Consider the following 25,511-nt stretch of genomic DNA (forward strand, 5'->3'; position numbering starts at 1 on the left):
TGATGTCCTCTTCTGGTGTGTGCGCACAAAGGTACACCGGATTATTACGATAAAAGGCGCAAAATGTTTGCAGACCGTTATTTACAGTTGGAGAAGGAGTTTAGGAGAGGGGATAACGGCAATGAACATTTGATAGCAGCGGCCGGTGAGGGAGAAGTAAAGTTCAATAGGTGAAATGCTGGTGACAGGTTCCCTTTAAGCAAAAGGCATTCGTTCCATCACCACCACTATAAGTGGATTGGTAAACTAATGTATTTGCAGAATGTTCATAGTTTGGATGTGTGTAAAATTGGCAAACATGGCTAATTACCGAAACCTATAGTCAATTCTCTGTTACACCATCACTACAGCAGGGATCTGAACGCTTTTCTATGTAAAAAAGAATTGATGATCAGAATATTTTGCAATAGGCTGAAACATTTCAACAGCTAGGTGTTGTCATCAGAAGCGCTCAATATCTCTCCATACACCAATTATAAACACATATAAAGTATTGTTGCAAAAAAAATTTGCATGGGGGTGTCCGATTCCTGAAGTTTATCCATTACTACATTTATATGGTACAATTGTAAACATGTTACACAGGGAGAAAGTATGCTTCAGTTTAGTAAAGTATAGCAGTAATATGTTCTTGAAATGTACGGAATTGTTCGTTGTAATCCAATTTTCAATGAGAAGAACAGCTCTTTGTACATTTTCAGAAAGTACAGCCTTGTCAAATCAGAACATCTTTTTATTAAATGCAGGGACACTAGCCCCAATTTTCCATCTTCTGCAGTTTTCATCAGTTGTCATAGCAACGTGTCCTTACATTTTAAAGGCAGCAATCAGGGAGAGGTGTTGATCTTGTATAATGTAATGCAATGTAATGAAAAAAACAAACCTGGAATGTTCTCAACTAAAAACACGTGTATTTCTGGCAAGACACGGTAAATCATGTGTAAGAATGAAGAGGAAAATTGCAATTGATTAAATAGAAATAAATGTCTTTCATTTTGGAAAAACTTGTTGAGTAGTAATACAGTTCAACCTGCATGGATCACAAATCGCTAAGGCTCAGCTCACATTGGCCTCATGGCTTCCAGATCTGACCTTAGACGACTGAGGAATGGCGACTCATGCCATTGCGTCCATTGCGGTGGTTTTGAAGGCAAGAATTGCGCTGCATGCTATTCTTGTCGTCAAAAGCGACAGAAACCCAGATGGAGGTTCCAAATGCCAATCTGAACAAGACTTAAATGGTCACTAGCTTTTAAACAAACCTAATAAACTAAATCAGTGGCGCTATAATCAGAAATAAGTTGTGCAGCTCAATTCTACCTGCCTATACAAACGAACATAAAAAACAACTTTCTAATATATCTTATTAGAGAAAAATTCCTCTTTTTCCACTTATCAGAATCCAAACCTCCTCCCCCTGCCTCTTAACTATTCAATCTCTCTACCTGCCATCATGTCTCCCATACACTGCACATAGAGAAGAGCATAATCCTGCAGTGTAGCAGAGAATCCCGCACTGGAGTAACATATAAACACTTACAGCAGCCTGTGTCTCCTCTCTGCTACTGTTCACCTTCTTTATAGACTTTTATGGCCAGCGTGTCTGTGTCTCTCTGCTGCTGCCCTACCCCTCTCAATAGACCTCTATTGGCAGCATTTGTGTCTTTCTCTACCTGCTCCCTCATCCTCTTCCCCCCTCTACATAGAATTTTAAGGGCAGCAGTGGCTTTGTCTCTTTCTCTGCTACTGCTCCCTAATTCCCTATCCGTATACCTCTATTGGCAGGCTGTGAAGAGAGACACACCCCAACTTCCTGTAGTCCGTCTCCTCTGCTCTGTAACCAGGGTCAGACTTTTCTTGCAGACAGACGGTGGACATCAGATTACAGGAAGGGAGACACATAGTGGCAGTAACTTCACACAGAATTTGTAACAATAAAACAATTATATTTTAACAGTAAGTAAATTACAAAGTTGATTTATATCAGGTATACTATTAGATTAGCATAAGTTGTTTGAAAAGTAAGCGGCCTTTGAAAGATCAGGTTACAGCTGCCCATAGAAGTCTATGAAGAGTGGAGCAGAGTGAATGAAAGAGACACTCAGTGATGCTGCTGCAGCTTCTACTGAGTGTTATATCACACCCCAGTGCCGGATTGACAGCTACACTGCTCATTACTGCTGTATGATGTCCTCCATACTGCTGATGTGGCTATGTATCTGCTACAAAGGGACTGGAAAACAGGATGTTCTCTTCTTTGTGTGTCCTGTGTATGTGAGCAGTTAGGCTCTACCGACTATCTCAGGAAAAACTGAGATTTAGAGATAAAGCCTGCAGAGGAGAAAACTACTAATACAAGTCTTATAATGGCCAGAAAATGTGTGTACATGAGAGAAAAACAAACACTTACAACAACTTATTCCGAAAAGTGACCAGAAAGGTTAGATATGCTTTAAAGCCCAAATCAAAGGACAATAGATGGTTAAATAATATAACATTTGCTTCGAGAAAGATTAACCTGGTTATTGTAATGTGTTGTATGTGAAGTATTCAAAACCCACCTTTTTCTGTAACCTGGGTCTGGGTCTTTCACATGCTTATCTGCTGTAACTGGTTTACAACAAAACCTGCAGGAAACAGAAAAAAAGAAACATTCACTCATTGAAGTAGATACCTAGCTTAGCTAACTTGGTCCTCTAAACATATGACCTACCTCTTGCATCAAAGGGACACTAAAACTTGATCCTATTCTTTGCTATATGACAACATTGTAAGGCTACGCGGTCGCCGGAGGCACCATTCAAGACAAACCTGAGAGGCCCCCAGCAAATTCAACAAAACAACGGAAACCCCACGAGCCTATTGTAAGTTAATAGGGTTCATCGGTACCAGTGGTATAAAATGTACGACGGATCCGGCAGAGCGTCGTTGCATCTTATGAACAAACGCCACAACACAAATGTGAACACAGACTTACCATGCTTACATTTGCCAAATCATCACATTCTGACGTTAGGACTTGGCAATTATACAGAAATAAGTGGCGCTATATTGGCGCAGCTGAATTCTTCCTGCCTATAAAAGCAGTCTGTCACAGATCATACAAATCACTGATTGACTGACAATAAGTTCTCCCACTCGTTTCAGCAGGTTCTTCAGCAGATGTAGTGAGTATTACACAGTTTTGTGCCCCAGCTGCTGCAGATCATCACTAAACACACCTCAGAGGGTGCAGACATCCTTTTTGAAAAAGATGACGGTGTTGCATTTGAATAAATTAATGGTGGACATACAGCCTCTCTTAGGGTATGTTCACACGCAAACGCAAAATACGTCTGCAATTACGAAGCTGTTTTCAGGCGAAAACAGCTCCTGAATTTCAGACGTTTTTGCATGTACTCGCGTTTTTAGTGGCGTCTTTTACAGACATAATTGGAGCTGTTTTTCATTGGAGTCAATGAAAAACGTCTCCAAAAAACGTCCCAAGAAGTGTCCTGCACTTCTTTGACGTAGGCGTAATTTTACTCGCCGTCTTTTGACAGCGACACACAATGGGCAGATGTTTGCAGACGTATTGGAGCCGTCTTTTCAGGCGTAATTCGAGGCGTAAAACGCCTGAGTTACGTCTGAAAATAGGTCGTGTGCACATACCCTTACTGTTCCAAAAGAGATGGTCCTGCATCAGTGGAAGCATTAAGAATATTAGAAGTTACAATTTATGTAGTAATGGCAACCAGAATGCAAACAAAGTCCATTCAATTTGAACCTTGTACAATTATATAGGACCGACTAAGTAAGAGTTGGGCTTATCATAATGTCTCGGGGACTTAAAAATGGACCAATCCCACATCAACACTAACAAGCTTTTCCACACAATCCTTTGCCTTAAATCTTAAAGCTCTGTTAAGTATATTAGTAAAGGCCCTTTTACACTGGCCAATTATCAAGCAAATGATCGTTCATAGAACGCTCGCTCCTGATCATTGCCCTGTCTAAACAGTGCAGTGATCAGAAGATGAACGAGAAAATGCTCGCTCATAAACTGATCATATCCTTTTAAATGCTCAAAATATTATCGTTGTCGACAGCACATCTTCCTGTGTAAACAGGGAGACGTGCTGCCGACATGATACAAATTTATGAGGACGAATGATCGGATTAACGAGCGCTCGTCCCCATACATAGCACCTTCTGGAGTAACGAGTGCTCGTTGAACTGGTCAAAATTAGCCGATGTAAAACTAACTTCAGTCAGTGGGCTTGTCCACACGTGGCGGAATTGCTGCGTATTTTCTGTCCGGAATTGCAGATGGAAAATACACAGCAGAATACAATAGCAGCAAAGTGGGTGAGATTTAACAAATCTCATCCAGACGCTGCGTAAAAGTTCCGACCAGAAATTGACCTGCAGTGCGTATTTTTTTTGGACCGCAGCATGTCAATCCCTGCTGCGGAAAGTGGACTGAATTGCTGCATTTTTCAGAGATGTCACCATTCTATAACATTGTGAAAAGTGCAGCAAAGCACGCAGCATTTTCAGGTGCGTTTTTTCCGCAGCGGAAAGTCTGCTACTTTCATCGGAATTGCTGCAGAAATTTTCTGCAGTAATTCCATTACGTGCGGACAAGCATCTAGCTAGACACGATAGACACATTTCTCTTCCTTAACCACCTATTAATTTCTTCGTTTACCACAGTTTCTACGCCAAAATTTGGGCGCATTCTTGGTGCACCGTGTCACATTTTAATCCACGCACCCTTCTGCTAGACCACACCCCCTTTCCGACTAACCACATACCCTTGTCGAACATGTTGAAAAAAAAGTGTCTAAAACAGTTAAAAAATGTGGCGCAAGGAATTTGAATTACAAATCTGCCCGATTATGTCTGACAGAAATGAAAACAAACACATTTTATAATGATTTATCACTTGTGTCTGAGCCAGTCTAAAGGGTCTTTTACACCGGCCGACAATCGGCTGAAGCAGCGAACGCCGCTCAACGAGACATGGCTCGTTACTCCGATCGTTCGTCCCCATACATTATCATCATGTCGGAAGCGCATCTCCCTGTTTACACAGGGAGACGCGATGCCAACAACGATAATATTTCTCTTTTTTAAAAACGATACGACCAGCAGATGATCCAGCGTTTGCTCGTTTATCTGCTGATCGCTGCTCTGTTTACACTGGGCAATTATCAGGAACGAGCGTTATACGAAAGCTCGTCTGCACCATAATCGGCCAGTGTAAAACCCTCTTAACATTACTGTTGAATGAATCAGGTGGATTGCCTCAGAAAAGCAATGAACAGATTGTACAATGTCTACATTGACAAACAATTGTATTACAATTCCAATCCTGGATATATGTTCATGTCTGTCAAATACCGAAAAGTTCTCACTCAAAATATCTAAATATACACAATAGAAATCTTGCAGGATACAATAAATAAATAATCATAAATGACGCCATGCTATTTACCATTAGCATTGCCAATAGCATAAAAACAACTGATTCACTGTGAAGGGCTGGAGGGCCAGTGAATGACACAGGAACTCTCTCTTTTTGGAGTTCCTGGAATATGTGTCATGAACCGCCCAACTCAGGACCTGCAATAAGAATAAGGCTATGTTCACACGCAGTAGCAAATCACGTCTGAAATTATGGAGCTGTTTTTAGGCGAAAACAGCTCCTGAATTTCAGACGTTTTTGCAAGTACTCACGTTTTTCGAGGCGTCTTTTACGGACGTAATTGGAGCTGTTTTTCAATGGAGTCAATGAAAAACGGCTCCAAAAACGTCCCAAAAAGTGACATGCACTTCTTTGACGCGGGCGTCTTTTTACGCGCCGTCTTTTGACAGCGACACGTAAAACGACAGCTCGTCTGCACAGAACATTGTAATACCCATTGCAAGCAATGGGCAGATGTTTGCAGACGTAACGGAGCCGTCTTTTCAGGCGTAATTCGAGGTGTAAAACGCCCGAATTACGTCTGAAAATAGGTCGTGTGAACATACCCTAAGGGTATGTTCCCACGGCAGCGTCCGTAACGACCGAAATTACGGGGCTGTTTTCAGGAGAAAACAGCCCTGTCATTTCAGCCGTAACGGCATGTGCAGGCGCTTGAACGCCGCGTCCATTACGGACGTAATTGGCGCTGCTTTTCATTGGAGTCAATGAATAACGGCTCCAATTACGCCCCAAGAAGTGACAGGTGTTTTGACAGCGACGCGTAAATATACGCCTCGTGTGAACGGACAAACTTCAGCCCATTGCTTTCAATGGGCAGATGTTTGCCAACACTATTGAGGCGCATTTTCGGACGTAATTCGAGGCGTAAAACGCCCGAATTACGTCCGTAAATAGTGTGTGTGTGTGTGTGTGAACATACCCTAAGGCTTCATGCACAAGGCAGAGCCATATGAAGCTGTAGGCACCCCGCTGTACAGCACCATATTACAGCGATACTCTCCTCTTAGAAGCATTGCTACCACCGTAATATGGCATCAGATACAGCATGCCGCGATCTCATGAGGAATCTAACAGGGAAAAACTCTGCATGAAATCGGAGACCGATAGAGACAGTAAGTTTAGGGCTGAATATAGCGTAGGTTTTAATCACATCCACCTCAAATGATCAGGAATTTTGCATACGGACTCTCTGTAAGACCTGTGTAGTTTTCCATTCACTGCAACTGGTAAAACTACCACACCACCAAAGGGGCAAAATAACGGTGAATTACAGCTCACCCAGTGCAAATACTGCATGAAGGTTCCTGCCACGCATACATTACATGCACGGCAAAAAACATTCAATTCTTCAATCGTCACATACTTAGAAATCTAAAAGAAATAAGGAAGAAGATGAAGATTTACCTAGAATTTTTATTCACTGCCGTCACATGTAACATTTCCAGAAATCGAATTCATTTTTGTCACCATTTCCCGCCATAAAATGATCAAATACCAATTTTTTTTCTCACTCTGTCATTTTTGCTGGTTGACAAAATTAACAAAACCTCACAAATGAAAAAGTTAAAAAACTACAAGAAGTAAACTTATTTTTTCAACTTAACAATTGCATTGAGCAAATAAACGGTGTAATGTAAGTAGGATGAGAAATAAAATTACAGGATAAAGTCAAGCCCTTTAGATAGCGCTGATATGATGGAAAACTCCTTTCCTGTGCTTAACATTGGCACCAGGTACTTCCCTTTCTATAATGGCCAATTTAATTGACTATGACCGACGCATTTCAAAAGAATCCAACTTGGAAAGGAAATTCAGAACTGTGATAAAGAACATTATCCAAGATACCAGAACGTATTATTTATTCCATTAGAATGGCTGGGAAGGTCAAAAGTTGTTTTTAATGTGAAAATTCAGGGGCATCGGAGTTGAGAGGCGGGTCATACATCCTTCTGATTTGATGATGTGCCCCCTTGACAGATCCACTTTGGATCTAGAATATAGTTTAGTTTCCTGAGAAATGTGAACGTGATTGTGATCCCCACAGGGATTGATATAAGTGAATACAATTTGTGGCTGCAGCTCAAGCAGTGAAGCAGTAAGAAACAAAATTCTCCATGGGTTCCCGGTAGTCCGTCAAGAAACGACAGAATGTTTTAGGGCAGTCTGTGGCCTGTGTCAAGGAGGCAAACTACAGACCTCCATAAACAGTGGTCTACAACAGTGTCCAGAAGCAAAAATTATTTCTTAGCAGTTTCCCAAAATCAGGAGCAATTTCAGTTACTAATAAGGCTCTGTTCACATTGGCATGTTTTGCTTTCCATCAGAAGTTCCGGTATTTTTCACAGTAATAATAGTACAGTTTGTAATGCTATTCTTGCCTTTAAGAACTGCAGGTACCCGATAGTAACTTCTCCAAACCTTTTATTAGAATGGCATTTAGTTTTGGGTGGAGTCAGAAGAAATGTATAGACTCCAACCCTGGCTTCAAAACCAAAATATATATTAATATTGCATTAATTTACAAAATGCATAGACCGGAATTTAGAATATTATTTTCAGAAAATGTAAATATATTTTCTGTTCTATTATGAAGCCTGAATATTAGTTACCATTCCACTACAGTAAATTAGTTATTACTAATTATTATACATGAGCCATTTAAGTAGTCAGAGTTTGAGTTTGACGGAGGCCATGCAAACGAGCGCCAATAAAGACAGCAAGTGGATCGGCGCTCGTTTGCTTCGCTCACAAGGAGCTAGTATGGAGAAGAGTGCTTGTTACTACGATCGCTCGTTCCCATACATTTCTATCATGTCGGCAGCGCGTCTCCCGGTTTACACAAGGAGATGTGCTGCCAACAACGATAGTATTTTCGGCTGCATAAACAATGCAATCAGCCGATGAACGAGTTTTTGCTCATTCACCGGCTGATCGTTACCCTGTTAAACACGGCAATGATCCAGAACGAGCGTTTACTCGATAATTGACCGTGTAAAAGGGCCTTTAGACAGTGGAAAAAAAGGGCAGTCGAGCTTACCAACTCCACAGTGGTGGCCGTGACAGAACCTGATTTGTGTAGTTCCCAACCTTTAAACTTAATCAGGTTTACTCTATCCACCCAAAAAAATTAAAAATCTATTTTTTTCTGGTCTTTCAAATAGGACTACTAAATGCTGAATTTTGTGTTCACAATATTATAAACTGCAAAAAAAACCTAAAGGTAATATGGCAAATAAAAAAAATCTTAACAAAAAAATACACCTAAAATACTTTGCAAATCAACCCTTATATGATTGGGTCATTCTTCAAATGAAGGAACCTCTGCTTTCCATATCGATCACTTAAATACTCCATCACTCGGCTGTTACTATCAAAAGACCGCTCTGAAGCCAGGATACAAAAAAAAAAGCAATACAGATTTTGGCAACGCATGTTTCCACAGAGTCTGCCTTACTTATAAAGTACTGAGATTTCTATGGGTTTCAATGGGAGGCGGATGCGTTATTTTCCTGTGAGTGGTAAAACCAGCTCGTGGGGAAAGAGGCGACATGCCCTATGTTCGGGCGTTTACGTCTTGACATCAATGGGAGGTAGAGAAATAGTTTTTCGCTGCGTTTTTGCCCGCGGGCAAAAAACGCGGCAAACAGTATGCAGGCAGATCAAAATCGGATGGAATTTTGAGGCAGAATTTTCAGCCTGCAAAAAAACCCTGTGTGAACATACCCCAAGTTTGGTTCTGTGAATTTATGCAAGGTTAAAAGCATAATATTAATTTATGGAAATGCTTAGGCCTCATGCACACTTCCATCACCGTTTTAGCGGCCGTTTTTGATGGATCCGTGTGTCCGTTTTTGTTTCCGTGTGCACTCCGTTTCCGTTCCGTGTTTCCGTTTAAAAAACAGATGTGAACTTCACTTGAACCTGTCACATGTCCCAGGAAACACCCATAGAAAGGTTACAAGAAGTTTTTGGTGCTGTTTTCTGCAGCTTTCAGAGCATAGAGAACAGTTTGAGATTACTCTGCTTGGCTTACTTTGGATTTACTTTGGATTTACGGGTCGTAATTACGACCCGAAATAGCGGGCCCATAGACTTCTGTTAGCCACGGGTACCTTCCCGTTTTCTCACGGGAAGGTGCCCGAGCCGTTAAAAAGCTAGAACATGTTTTACGGGCCGTGCTCCTATACTTTATAATGGGAGCACGGCTCGGAAAAACGACCGGCTGCCCGTGGCCGGCCGTGCTCATCTCCTGAAATACTCTGTGCTGCCTTAAACTCTGTGGACAGGTCAGGATCCTGTTTCTTTTAAATGCTGCTGGGGAACCCGCTCGATCCACTATATAAGGCTGCGCTACAGTGCAGCATTTAAAAGAAACAGGATCCTGACCTGTCCACAGAGTTTAAGGCAGCACAGAGTATTTCAGGAGAGGAGCGTGTGATTGGCTGCAGAGGCCGCGGCAGCCTTTGATTGGCTGCAGAGGCCGCGGCAGCCTGTGATTTGCTGCAGAGGCGGTCACGTGACGAGCGTGACCGCCACTACAGCCTATGATTGGCTGCAGCGAGCGGTGACATGGATGAAACGTCATCGCTGGAGGCCGGATAGGAGGAATGTAAGTATGAACGTATTTATATATTTTTTTTATTACATTAAAATTGTAATTTCCGTGCGCCGAGCATGGTACTGTCAAGGTTGCTGAAAGAGTTAGTGCAGCCCATTAACTCTATCAGCACCCTGGACAGTACCATGCTCGGCGCACGGAAATTACAGGTTTGGTCAGAACTAGTTCGGTCCGAATCGAACTTTTTCGTGGAATTCGGCGAACTAGCCGAACCGAACTTTTCATAAGTTCGCTCATCTCTACTAGAAATAATACAGAATACAACTGTGCAAGGTCTACGCTACCCTCTGACACACTTGAAACTGCGCAAAGTCTATACCGGTCAGAATTTTGGGATTGCAAAGCACATGTTATAAGACAGCAGGTCAATGCGAAAATAACATTACTGTGGGGGTGTAAAGTTTACCTACTGAGAATTACATACAATGGAACAAAAGAAAAGCATGCTCAGAAAACAAGCAGTGCAATGTGTGCATTTACTTACTTATTTTGTGACGCTGGGCACTAGTTCCCTTCTGCCATCTGCGTGTCAAAAGCTCCTTGGCAAGCTCCTCCCACGCGGCGTCCTTTTTATAACGGTCGTGGTAGCATTCTGCCCGCGTATCCCACAGTTCTGGGTGATCCTGCACCAATGCTATCATTCTTTCCACATCCATCTTCAGAACTGACTGGCTACTGTAGACTGTGAGTCTGTGAACTTTTTCCCACCCAGCCGTTGCTATGGCAACGGATCAGTCAAAAACGGACAGCACACGGAAGCCTTCAGTGTGCCATTCGTTTTTTTCACTGACCCATTGACTTCTATGGGCCACACGGTCACTGAATCACTGAGCAAAGTAGGACATGCTCTACTTTGCACGGAACGGAACAACGGATCCGTTTAAATAACTGGTGTGCATGGGGCCATTGCAATGAATGGGTTCAGGGTGCCATCAGTGACAAAAACGGATAGCACCCTGAAGGAAAAAACTGAAGTGTGCATGAGGCCTTACAGGAATTATCCCATACACCTAAGGCTCTGTTCACATCTGCGTTGGGGTCCCGTTCTGGGAAACCATGGGCACCGGATCCATCACCATTGAAATCAATGGTGATGGAAAAGGAAACCTCTAATTTCTGTCGGTGTCAGTTTGTGTCTGTTCAGGGTCCCGTTCTGATGGAAAGCTCAGACGGAACGTCAGAACGGGACCCCAACGCAGATGTGAACAAAGCCTTAGAATATCAAATCACAGGGTGATCTTTAGGTCCTCGTTGAAACGTATAAAATATTCGGTGTAAAGAACAGCTAATATCTTCATTTTTGTATTATTTTAAAGACGTATACCACTTAGCGGGTCATTGGGGCAGATTTACTAATACTGTCTAAGACCGCCCAAACTTAGACCAGGCAGTCAGAAGATGTGCTAAATTTATCACAGTGGTGCATACTGCATAATAAATTTGGCACATCTTGTAGACACTTTTCTCTTCCTTATACCACCACTTTGTTGGCTTAGTATACCACAGTTTTTTGGGCCAAATTTAGGCAGACTTTGGTGAATTTAAGCCACGCCCCTTTCACCATGTCACGTCCCTCTTCTAGACAATAGAAAAGTATCTTGTGAGGTGCAAACATCTGTTCTTGACACATTTGCTTCATAAGGGGGTCTAAAACAGCATTTGCCATTATGCGCATTTTATGACAAGGTCTAGGCGCAATCGCATTAGTAAATCGACCCCATTGTATGTATTCTTCAAACGGATCCATAAACTAATCCAAACCCAACCAGTGAAGTTGAAGATGGCAGAGTAAAATGGCGATATAAGCAGTCGGCTGCAATACTCTGTGAATGGGAGCAGAACAAAAACAGGCAAGGGTGACAATGTAGAGGAAAAGAAACGTCATCCTTGCCCGTTTTCTTAAAAACAGAAACATATGCCAGTAGAGGGTGTAATGGATAAAAACAAACTACAATATGTAATGTATACTTTATGTACATCGTCAAGTACAGTTTTCTCTAAACTGTGGCTCTGGAGCTGTGGTAAAACTGCAACTCCCAGTATGCCATGCTGGTAGTTGTACTTTTGCCATAGCTGGAGAACCACAGGTCGGGGATCACTGTACATTCTGAACGGTTTAATTTGCGAGCTGGCATGGGTATTAGCAATTGTAAATCCCTGCTAGGTTATGGGGTACTATGAAAGACAAGACACCTCTGTATTGCCAACACAAATAGGAATTCTCCATAGATGTTGGATATTATGTTCTTGGAATGACTTACTGTCAATGAAAAAAGCTTCGATGGGATTGTCCATGACAACTAGATGAAGCCCTAAAGATCTCAGGGTTTGCACAGTACCCTATATATGGGGCACAGTACCATTAGAAAGAACTGCTTGTACACAGGCAGCATTATAGAAACTGAAAATGTGACATTTAATTTCCAATTAGTTTTTATCATAGTAGTAGAACTAGGACAGAAAATACACGATGATTTGTTAGAGGTTTCTAATGTATATTTCCATCTAGTAACCCACTACTACTGTACTATGTAAGTAATGCCAGTGTATTCTACCAATGTAGGTCTGCTTGGTGGGTAGCATGCAGCACAATAAGAAGCATGCCCACAAACTGTTCTGAATAGTAGATTTTTAGCTGTGGGCGGCTGGCCGACGCCAATCTCACTTCTTTAAAAGCTTCTGGGTAGAATGGTAAGTGCTGCATAACCATCAGACGTCATTCCTGACATGGGTCTCATCATTAACGTCAGACTCTTACAGAGCAGCACAGCTGGGAGACCCAATGTCTTCCTTGACAGGCGTCAGTAACAACGCCTCATGTACTTGTTCTTCCCTGCATGCTTACATGACAGCCGGCGATGTGCTCACAGCCAGCGCAATACGTCAAGGTTCACGTAACCCCGATATTACGTTGCTGCTCTGGTTTTAGATTTGATACCATTTAAAGTGGTTGTCTTGCCAACCATAATTAGTGCCCGCTTAGATGTACAAGCAACAAAAACACCTCTGCACAAAACAATAATAGATTCGAGCTGTAAACAGCACAGGAACAAAAAGACAAAACTATCTCCGGCTCCCACATACAGTAAGAATTATTCTTTACAATGTGCACAGTTCACCGTTCTAGTCAGTACTACCAGATGAAAGTGTGACGAATATCACAACCACGGCAGATGTTGTCATATTGCGGTTATGGCGTAGTCCGCAATATTTTCAAGTCTGTAACTTGCTGGTAAAGGAGGATCGGTCATAAGGCAATAATGGCACCGGGCATAAAAAAAATAGAGACCTCTCCTGAAAGATGTCTGCGTTTTGGTTTAGTGCTCCTAAGGAGGTTAAAGGGGATGTCCAGTTTCAGCAGATAAAGGTTATTGAACAATTTTCCAATATACTTTAAAGTATCAATTCCCCACAATTTTCAATAACTCGGATTGCTTTAATTCAAAAGGAACCTGCACGGTTTACTTCCAGCAGATATAAATCAGTCCCGGTCATTTGATAGCCCCTTGAAGTTACAGGACTGTTATCAGAGCTCTTGTAACGTGCTGGGCGCCTGTGAGTGAAAGTTCCTTTTGAATAACTGCAAGCAGAGATCTTTGAAAACTATGAGGAATTGATGCAGAAACAATATTGGAAAACATAACTTTTTATTATAAAAAAACCATTTAATTTGTTGAATCGAGAATTCCCCTTTAACACACTGAACCAAAAGATTGACGGCTAACAAAACATGATGAACGAGGAAATGTATTTGTCTACTGCGTACCAAAGGGGTCCGGAGGATTTATCAACAAAAATTCTTTGTCAGGGGAGAACAGACTAATGGGAAGTTGTTCTCAAATTATCGATTTTTATGGATTATTAACAACATGACCTGAAAACGTTTTCTAATAATCAGGTGATTTTTTTTAGAAAACACTTTACTGCGTCCTGTGCAGGAAAATAAAAATATATTTCAAAAAAACTCTGTTTAGAAAAAGACTTGTTGCACTGCCATAGCCGGCTGCTTTCATGGCGTCCATATTTATGTAACGGGACCACACAAGCCAATCATGTCACGGCACTTATGAGGACTTTATTTTTCTCGGGGGAGGGGGGGGGTGTAGTTTAACTATTTTCCAGCATTGTGCGGGGTGAATTCTAAATGTCGCTGATTGCAAAACACATTGAAAATGTATTTGACTTTTTAGATGAGAAAACAATCTACATTGTATGGAAACACAGGGAAGTTCCCACTTCCCGAGTCTCACAATAAATCCCCGTGTGGAGTATATCAAGCACTTACACAAAACCGTAAGAAGCTAGCGAGCCATTTTCTTCTTTACTGAGAAATAAATCCAGACTGTTCCCTTTGATCTGGGGCCAGAGTAATAATTACAAGAGCAGAGCAGTAAAGAAAGATAAAGCTAAGTACGTGGCTTAACGTTCACAACGGACATTACACGGCAAGAACAAAAGCGCCTGCATCTCCACAGCTCAGAAATGTTACGCCATAGTATTGTAAAACGTCTTCTGTCACCAGCACACGGAAATCGCCACAGAAGAAAGTAGGGAAGCAGATAATGGATTCAACTTTTTCAGAACGTGTGAGACAACGCCTCCAGGACAGATTCCAACACGCCATGGTTCCTAGCGGTCTTATCAGTGTGACACGGAAGCACTAAACTATTGTCATACTACTCTAAGGCCCTGTTCACGCGGCAAATTTTGATTTGCAGGTACCGCCATAAAACCCGCCGTGGAATTATTCCGGATGTCGGCATGAAGATTCCTACTACTATTGACTTAAAAGGGCAGAATCCGTCCGAATAGCGAGCAGGACACTTCTTTTTCCTGCTAGATGAAAAAAAAATCAGCGGAAAAAGAAGCGTCCGATTCCCATCTAAATTCCGCCGTGTGAACAAGGCCTAAGGGTCCTATTACACATCCCAATGTGACAGCTCGTTGATCGGCGCTTGTTTGCTCCTTTCACATGGAGCAATGATTGCTTATGTATAGGGACAGGCGGTTGTTACTCCGATCGCTCGTCTCCATATATTTTCATCATCATGTCGCCAGCGCATCTCCCTGGTTTACACAACGAGATGTGCTGCCGACAACTATTATATTTAATTCTTCAGAAAAGAGCAGATCAGCAAATGCTTGCTCATCGGCTGATAGTTTCCCTGATTACACAGGGCAATAATCGGGATATGAACGCTCATTTGACTGATCATTGGCCCCTTGCAATAGGGCCTTAACCCGTTAGTGACCGCCAACATGCCTTGTCACGGCGGTCACTAATGGGCTTTATTCTGATGCATATGCCTTTTCACGGCGCTGCATCTGAATAAAACAGAGCCGCCGGGAGAAGTTAAAACTCCCTGCTCTCAGGTACCAGAGGTAGCTGAGAACTTGGGGCAGCGCTGCTCGAGCGGGCAGATCAAAATCCGCCTAAGGGAGATGCGGCCCTAAATAGCAAGCGCCGCATCCAAGTGGTTTTGCAGGGATGGGGCTCCCACTCTCACCCCACTGGCACCCCGCAATGTAATCAACAACAAAGGCCCCCAGGTCTGCTTGTAGTGTATGTTTTACACGGACAGGCAATAATATTGCAGTGTATTATAAAAGCGATCAAATAATCGCACAGTAAAGTCCCTAAGTGGGACTAAAAAAAAAAGTTAAAAAAAGTTTAAATAAAGTTTGTAATAAATAAATAAAAATCCCAAATAAAAAAACAAACTTTTTTCCCTTTACAAAATGCTTTATTATGAAAAAACAAAAAAAAGTTAAATAGTTACACATATTTGGTATGGCCACGTCTCTAAAGACCCCAACTATTAAGATATTTGGCTATTCAAATATGGAGAAAAAAGTGTAAAAGTAGTAAAACATAAAAAAATTATAGAAATTTGGTATCGTTGCAATGGTAACGATCCGCTGAATAAAGTTATTGTTATTTTCACCACACTGATTTCATAATATATCTTTATAGCAATTTTGACTACCTGCAGCCATCACTAGGGGGAGCAGAGGAGCCTGCTGTAGACCATTTATACATTAAAGGGAATGTGTCGCTAGAAATTATTATTATTATTTTTTTCAGTTAAACAGTTAGTATATAAGTGATTACACATTGTTTTAATTTTTTAAATTTTTTCACAAGTCAGGAAATGTTATAAATTAGATTCTAATTTATAACATTTCCATCTGCTGGTCACTAGAGGGAGCAATTCCCAAAATTGCAGCATTGCAATGTGGTAAAGTAACCTCATTGCTTTATGCTGCAAATTTGAGGTAGACACACTCGCTCTAGTGTCCTCACACAATCCCCCCTCCCTTATCCTGGCTAGTGGCAGGAGGAGGGGGTTGAATCTTCAAACCTCCTACACTGTGTGCCGCCATTTTCTGAGCGAATGCAGTGTAGGAGAATGAGATACAGTGGTAATCACACAGTATAACACGAACATACACACACATCACATACACAAACATAACTTACCTGCTCCTGCCGCCGCTGCCGCCTCCGCTCCTATACCTTGCGTCTTCACTGTGGACCGGAAGTCGTCATCTTACTGTCCGGCCGCGGCTTCCGTTCCACATGAAAATGGCGCCGGATTTCGCTCTGCCGAAGACCTTCCATTTGGTCTGTGTGGGAGCGGCGCATGTGCCGTTCCCACACAGACGGCGTAAGCTATAGTGAATGGAACTGCTCCCGTTAGCATTCTCTATGGGGATGTATGTGCCGTATTCCATCTCTGTGTGTGTCATTAATCGACACATACTGAGATGAAAAAAAAAATGGCAGCCCCCATAGAGAAGTAAAAGTGAGAAAAAAGTAAAAAGTAGAACACAAAAACACAAATAAATAAAATGTATTTTAATATCATACTAAAAGCAATATTATATATAAAAAAATTTTTTCGCAACAACTTCCCTTTAAGATCAATATAAAACAGTATACAGTAAAGTCCTTAGCTTTTCTCAGTGGCGGCTACAGATAACCAGAATTGTATACCTTTTATAGGGGCCGTGTGAAAGAAAGCAGGGGATTTTGAGCAATATAGCATAAAAACATAGCTGAAGCGAAGTGCTTGGCCACTTTCTCCGGAGGCCATATAGTAGGCCCAGTATAGTCAATGTTCTCTTAACACCATGCATGCAAAAAAACGTTGCTATCACCAGAACAATATTTAATAAAAATATGACAAGCAAAAGTTTAGTTGAAGCCTTGAGCATAAAAAATTAAATAGTGACCCTCTACCTCGGCTGTCATCACAATCCGATTTGGACATCAAAGTCTGCATGTTTGGGATTTCCAAGCTCTTTGATGTTGAGACGATTACAGTAAGCTCCAAAAAAATAAAAATAAAATGAAGAATAAACTACAGATTACAAGATTGATTCTAATCCCTTTTTATTGGATTTGCCTGATAACATAAGACTATTATAGATGCAAAAATACAAATAATGCAATAACTACAATGGTTCAACTTTTTCTATAATAAAAATGCTAATATTGACATGTTTAATACTCAGGGGCACATATGGGAGCTCTGATAATCACACTAAGGGCTCATTCAGACGAGCGGAATGCTCGTCCGTGTGCTGTGCGTTGAAATCACTCACAGCTCATGGACCCACGCAAGTCAATGGGGCCATTCACACGTGCGTTGTTTTTCACGCCGCGCGTATCCGTTGCGTGAAACTCACTGCATGTCCTATATTGGTGCGTTTTCACCTAGTCGCCCATGGAAGTCTATGGATGCGTGAAGACCACAGACAGCACACGGATGATATTTCACACATCAAATACATTGAAAAGCAGAGAAATAAATTAAGAAAAAAATTAAAGTGCTTGCACGGACTTGAAAAACACATGCCACACGCAAAGCACACTGATGCCAACACGCAACGCACAAGAAATGTAGGAAAAACGCAGCTTTTTTTTTTTTCGCCCGCAAAATCGGACATGCTCGTCTAAATGTAGCTGTGAAAGTGATTAACAATGTTTAAATGATTTCATTTTGTGCAGCGGCCATCTTGTCTAGAGTCCCCATCTTGTTTCTTTTGTAATGAATAAGAAAGTCTTTACTCCTTTAAGACAGGTTCTCATGTTTCTAAGTTGAGCTATCTGTGACCTTGGTTCCCATAGGAGGCTTGGAAGGAAGGAACAGGGAGCGAGATGGGAGGAGAGAGGCACATTCACATATGCATGTGAGTATGTCTCCCCCGTCATAATAGAACTATTTATTGTGTGCTTGCCAGGAAAGATAAGGCACCTGCAAACCTAATGTATGAAGAATTATAATAATGCATTTGGAATGTATTGTGTGTCTGTAATTGGCTGAATTTGAAATATTGTCACATTGCCTCTGATTGGTTAACCTCAAGCCTACACCCCTTCTGAACGATATTATTGTAATTGAGTTTAACAATAAACCGGAGAGAAGGATTTTGAGTATACAAGCATGGTCTCCTGGGTCATCTTTTCTCTCAGAGATATATATATATATATATATATATATATATATACATATATACATATACACAGGGTGGGCCATTTATATGGATACACCTAAATAAAATGGGAATGGTTGGTGATATTAACTTCCTGTTTGTGGCACATTAGTATATGGGAGGGTGGAAACTTTTCAAGCTGGGTGTTGACCATGGCGGCCATTTTGAAGTCGGCCATTTTGTATAGTGACTATACGTCGGCTTCGGAGCCCCATTACCAGTAGGGCTCGCTGAACTGTTGTTTTAGACAACCATCTGGTAGCCCCATGGTTGATTTTCACGGTGAGCTGCTCAACTGTAGCGTGTCGTTCAGCCCTCACGCACCTTCATAGCGGACGTTCACGTCTCACATCAATGGCACGTGGTGCTCCACAGTTTCCAAGATGGTTATTTCCAATGGTGCCATTTGTCCACTTTCACCACAGTTCACCAACTGCGCTGTTTGAGAAATACTGCCACCCTTGGCCCGAAAGCCAATAATAATCCCTTTTTGCAACTCTGATAAATCGCCCATTTTACCCATGGCAACAACCAGTGAAATGTGTTCAGACAGCCTATTGCACACCTTATATACCCATCAAACCAGCCAATGGCACATCACTTCCTTCATGGGCTACACGCTGCTGACATTGAAAGTAGGAGGTGGTCATAATAGTGTGACTCGACTGTGTATATTGAAGCCATTAAAAGCACTAATTTTAACCCTTCCCGACATTTGCTGTATGCATACGTCATGGAAAGCCAGTGCTTCCCGCATTTTGCCGTATTCATACGACAAATGCATGGCACCGGCTCAGAAGCGGAGTCGGTGCCATCATCGCCGGATGTCAGCAGTGTACTACAGCTGACATCTAGCTGTAACAGCGGGGACCGATCCCCGCCATTAACTGCTTAAATGTAGCGGTCAAAAGCGATCGCTGCATTTAAGTTGTTTGCAGCTAATCGGCACACCAGCAATTAAATTGCAGTGGTTCCGGTGGCTACAATGGCAACCAGAGGCCTAATACTGGTCTCCCGGGCTGCCTAGCACGGAAGACTTCCAGGCCCCGCCCGAAAGCAGAGCCTGAAAGACTTTTGTAGCCGACGGAAAGATGGCACCGGCTCAGGAGCTGAGTCGGCGTCATCCACCTGTAACGGCAGGAAACTGAGCTAGCTCAATTACCCACCATTAACCCCTTAGATGAAGCGATCGAAAGCGATCGCTGCATCTTAGAGGTTGCTAGCAGATCGACAGCCCTGCCATGCATTTAGGGCTGCAGACTGCTGCTATGGCAACAGGAGACCTAAAATTGGCCTCCTGCTCTGCCATTATGGAAGCCAATTAGGCCCCCGCCAGGAGGCGAAGCCTAATTGGCTTGCTTTCAGTGAATGACTGACAGATCTAATACATTACACTACATAGGTAATGTATTATAAAAAAAAATCTGACAGTTGGACCTTCGAGTCCCCTAGTGGGACTTGAAAAAGTGTAAAAAAACAAAACAAAAAAAAACAGATTTAAAAACACATAATAAAAGTTTCAAGTAATAAAATAAAACACAATCGCCCTTTTCCCTTATCAAGTCCATTATTATTGAAAAAAATAAATAAACCATACATATTTGGCATCGCCACTTCCGTAACGACCTGAACTATAAAAATATTATGTTATTTATTCCACGCGGTGAATGACTTAAAAAGAAAACGTAAAAAACAATACCAGAATTTCTGTTTATTGGTCACTTTGCCCTTCAAATATTGGAATAAAAAGTGATCAGAGTCGCACGTATCCAAAAAAGGTACCACTACGTCTAAGAAAAAATAAAATTAGTTAAGGCTTCCATAAGTCAGGAAATAAAAAAATATGCAGTTCTGCAGGCCCGAGGGGAACATTTCTTCTGTTTCAAGAGGCGAATTATCAAGGCCCTAAAATTAGGGAACCAGGAAGGGGAGAGCCCAAACATATCTGCTGGAAGCGAGGGTGCCTGTATTATATCAGGCCAACACTTTCCCAGCAAAATTCCCCAAACTGCAAAGGTGCGTAGTGTGGACCAAAAGGGGGATAAGGAAGGACATTTATAAGTGCGACACTGGCCTGTGCAGAAAGGATTGCTTCACAGCGTAACACACATCTATTGATTATTTTACTGTTTTTTTTAACCCAATTATTATACCACCTGACTATGGCACAAGCTGGGCACCACATATTGGCATATCTATGGAAAAAAATCCCATTAATTTCTGCAAAACACCTGTGGGGTGAACATGCTCACTAGACCCCTAGGTGAACACCTTGAGGGGTGTAGTTTCCAAAATGTGGTCACTTCTTGGAGGTTTCCACTGTTTTGGTCCCACAGGGGGTTTCCAAATGCGACATAGCAACCAGAAACCAATCCAGCAAAATCTGTACTCCAAAAGCCAAATGCCGCTCCTTCCCTTCTGCGTCCTGCCGTGTGCCCAAACAGCAGTTTATGACCACATATGGGGTATTTCCCTACTCCAGAGAAGTTGTTTTACAAATGTCAGGGTTCTTTTTTCCCTTTATTTGTTGAGAAAATGAAAAAATTTGTACGATAGCTACATCCTATTGAAGAAAAGGTATTGTTTTTATTTTCAATGCCCAATTCTATGAAACACCTGTGGGGTCAAAATGCTCACTATAACCCTAGATTAATTCCTCAAGTGGTATAGTTTCCAAAATGGTGTCACTTGTGGGGGGTTTCCACTGTTTAGTCCCCTTAGAGTGTTTGCAAATGCGACATGGCCTCCGCAAAACATTCCTGCTAAATTTGAGCACCAAAAGCCAAGTAGGGCTCTTTCCCTTCTAAGCCCTGCCGTGTGTCCAAACAGCCGTTTATGACCACATGTGGGGAATTGTGTTACTCGGGAGAAATTGCTTTACAAATGTTGAGGTGCTTTTTCCCCTTTAGTCCTTGTGGAAATGAGAAAAAATTAGCTAAACCTACATTGTCTTTGAAAACATGTATATTTACATTTTTACGGCCTACTTCCAGTAATTTCGGCAATAAACCTGTGGGGTCAAAATGCTCACTATACCCCTAGATAATTTCCTTGAGGTGTGTGGTTTCCAAAATAGAGTCACTTTTGTGGGATTTCCACTGTTTTGGCACCGTAAGAGCCTTTCAAACCGGACATGGTGCCTAAAATATATTCTAATAAAAAGAAGGCCCCAAAATCCATTAGGTGCTCCTTTGCTACTGAGGCCGGTGCTTCAATACATTACCACACTAGGGCCACATGTGGGATATTTCCTAAATGTGTAGAACCTGGGCAATAAATATTGAGTTGTATTTCTCTGATAAAACTTTCTGTGTTACAAAAAAAATGGGAAAAAAAATTAATTTGTAAATTTTACCTCTACTTTGCATTAAATTCCTGTGAAACGTATAAAGGGTTAAAAAAACACTTTCTATATGTGGTTTTGAATACTTTGAGGGGTGAAGATTTTAAAATTGGTTGACTTGTTGGGAGTTTCTAATATATAAGGCCCTTAACCCCTTCCCGCTCCTTGACGTACTATTACGTCATGGCAGCTGTATCGTTCGCGCTCCATGCCGTAATAGTACGTCACGGGAGTAACGGCCATTTCGGCCGTCCTCCCGACACATACAGGAGCTGTGACGCTGCTGTCTTGTTCAGCAGCTGTCACAGCTCCTACAGCGGGGACCGATCGCTGTGTCCCCGCTGATTAACCCCTTAAAAGCCGCGTTCTATAGAGATCGCAGCTTTTTAGGGGTTAAGCTGCCATCGCCGGCCTGCTACGCGATAGCGGCTGGCGATGGTGACTATGGCAACCGGACACCAAACAATAAAAGTAATAAAAGTAAAAATCCCCCCTTTTCCCTTATCAGTCCTTTATTATTAATAAAAATATATAAACAAACAAATAAACTATACATAATTGGTATCGCCGCGTCCGTAACGGCCTGAACTACAAAATTATTTAATTATTTATCCCGCACGATGAACGGCGTAAAATAAAATAATAATAAACCGTACCACAATCACAATTCTTTGGTCACTTCACCTCCCAAAAAATGGAATAAAAAGAGATCAAAAAGTCGCATGTACCTAAAAATTGTACTGATCGAAACTACAGTTCGTTACGCAAAAAATAAGTCCTCGCACGGCTTTATTGATTGAAAAATAAAAAAGTTCTGGCTCTTAGAATAAGGCAACACAAAAAGTGAATGATTGTTTACAAAACGTATTTTATTGTGCAAACGCCATAAGACATAAAAAAAAACTATAAACATATGGTATCGCCGTAATCGTTTCGCCCCGCAGAATAAAGTGAATATTTTATTTATAGCGCACGGTGAACGCTGTAAAAAAAAAAGAATAAAAAAACAATAGTAGAATTGCTGTTTTTTAGTCACCACGCCACCTAAAAATAGAATAAAAACTGATCAAAAAGCTGCATGCACCCCAAGAAAACTACAATGGATTCCTCAAGGGGTCTAGTTTCCAAATTGGGGTCACTTTTGGGGGGGTTCCCAATGTTTTGGCACCACAAGACCTCTTCAAACCGGACATGGTGCCTAATAAAAAAGAGGCCTCAAAATCCACTAGGAGCTCCTTTGCTTCGGAGGCCGGTGCTTCAGTCCATTACCGCACTAGGGCCACATGTGGGATATTTCTCAAAACTGCAGAATCTGGGCAATACGTATTAATTTGCGTTTCTCTGATAAATCCTTTTGTGTTATAAAAAAAATGGTATAAAGAGGATTTTCTGACAAAAAAAAAATGTAAATTTCACCTCTACTTTGCTCTAAATTTTTGTGAAACACCTAAAGGGTTCATAAACTTTCTAAATGCTGTTGTGAATACTTTGAGGGGTCTAGTTTCTAAAATGGGGTATTTCATAGGGGTTTCTAATATATGGGCCCCTCAAAGAAACTTCAGAACTGAACTGGAACCTAAAAAAATAAATAAATGAGGCAATACTTTGCTTCTTACATTATACTGATAATGAGCCGTGCCCACCCCGAGATGACCCCAGTTTTGACCGTTTGTATAAACGGAGACCCCTATTAGACCGTTCCAGTGCCCGGTTTTCCCAGCATTCACCCCCGAGAAGTATATTTCTATTGATGAGTCCCTGGTACATTTTAAAGGGAGGGTTCAATTCCGCGAGTACCTGCCGGGTAAGAGGGCAAGGTATGGCGTGAAGATGTATAAGCTGCGAGAGTGAATCAGGGTATACCTACAGGTTTAGGATATATGAAGGAAAGGCCACCCCCAAACCAGACTGCATCCTGGACTACAATAGGTACATGGGAGCGATGGACTTGTAAGATCAAGCCCTGAAGCCCTACAGCGCTATGCGGTATGGTATAAGAAGCTGGCCGTGCACATCATACAGATGGCTTTGTACAATGCGTACGTGCTGCGTCGATGTGCAGGCCAGACGGGAACTTTCCTGGAATTTCAAGAGGTGATTATCAAGAACCTAATCTTTAGGGACCAAGAAGGGGGGGCACCCAGTACTTCTGGAAGCGGGGCCACACGCATCGTACCAGGGCGGCAACACTTTCCAGGGGAAGTTCCCCAAACTGGCAAGAAGGGAAAAAGTCAAAAGAGGTGCAAAGTCTGCTATAAGAGGGCGATAAGGGATGACACAATATATCAATGTGACACGTGTCCCGAATAACCAGAGCTCTGTATGAAAGAGTGTTTTAAAATTTATCATACATCCCTTGGTTTATAATTTACCCCAATTTTACTTACCCTGATGCACTCCGCACAGCTTATCCCCCCTCGTCTTTCCCCTCTGAGCCCTGCTGTGTGCCCAGGCAGCTGATAACAGCCACATGTAGGGTATTGCCATACCTGGGAGAACCCACATTACAGTTTATGGGGTGTAGGTCTCCGGTCAAAATGCTCACTACACCTCTAGATGAATGCCTTAAGGGTGTAGTTTTTAAAACGGGGTCACTTCTTGCAGGTTTCAACTGTACTGGTACCTCAGGTGCTTCTGCATACATGACTTCACACTAGAAAATCCCCAGTAGGCCAAATGGTGGTCCTTTCCTTCTGAGCCCTCCCATGGGCCCAAACGGCAGTTTATCACAACAAATGGGGTATTGCGGCACTCAGAACAAATTGCGCAACAGAATGGGGTATTTTGTTTCTTGTGAAAATAAGAATTTTTGAGCTAAAATGACATATTATTGGAAAAAATATATATTTATTTAATTCCCAGCCCAATTCAAATAAGTTCTGTGAAGAAACTATGGGGTCTAAATGGTCACATTACCCATAAATGAATTCCTTGAGGGGTGTAGTTTCCAAAATGGGGTCACTTCTGGTGGGTTTCCATTGCCTTGATACCTCTGGGGCTCTGCAAATGCGACATGGCAGCCGAAAACCAATCCAGCAAAATCTGGACTCCAAAGAACACACAGCGCTCCTTCCCTTCTGAGGCCTCCCATGGGCCCAAACGGCAGTTTATTGCCACAAATGGGGTATTGCTGCACTAAGGACAAATTGGGCAACCAAATGGGGTATTTTGTTCCCTGTGAAAATAAGAAATTTTGATCACAAATGACATTTTATTGGAAAAAATGTCATTTTTTTCATTTCACAGCCCAATTCAAATACGTGCTGTGAAAAAACTGTGCGGTCAAAATGGTAACAACAACCATAAATGAATTCCTTGAGGGGTGTAGTTTCCAAAATGGGGTCACTATTGGGGGATTCCTACTGTTTTGGCACCTCAACACCTCTTCAAACCCGGCATGCTGCCTAAAATATATTCTAATAAAAAAATGCACTAGGTGCTTCTTTGCTTCTAGGGCTTGTGTTTTAGTCCACGAGCGCAGTAGGGCCACATGTGGGACATTTCTAAAAACTGCATAATCTGGACAATACATATTTAGTAGTGTTTCTCTGGTAAAACCTTCTTTGTTACAGAAAAAAAAT

The 25,511-nt window shown here is 41.9% G+C and overlaps 1 protein-coding gene across 1 annotated transcript in view; it reads right to left on the bottom strand.

Annotated features, from left to right (window-relative positions):
• Positions 1-25,511, bottom strand: part of MRTFB (myocardin related transcription factor B) — a 326,233-nt gene that overhangs the window by 212,136 nt on the left and 88,586 nt on the right. Inside the window, exon 2 of the mRNA XM_075830127.1 lies at positions 2,562-2,627. The gene's annotated coding sequence lies outside the window, so the exon portion shown is untranslated. The remainder of the gene's footprint in view (positions 1-2,561; positions 2,628-25,511) is intronic.

The sequence above is a fragment of the Rhinoderma darwinii genome, chromosome 6 (genome assembly GCF_050947455.1).
Source record: "Rhinoderma darwinii isolate aRhiDar2 chromosome 6, aRhiDar2.hap1, whole genome shotgun sequence".
NCBI lineage: Eukaryota > Metazoa > Chordata > Amphibia > Anura > Rhinodermatidae > Rhinoderma > Rhinoderma darwinii.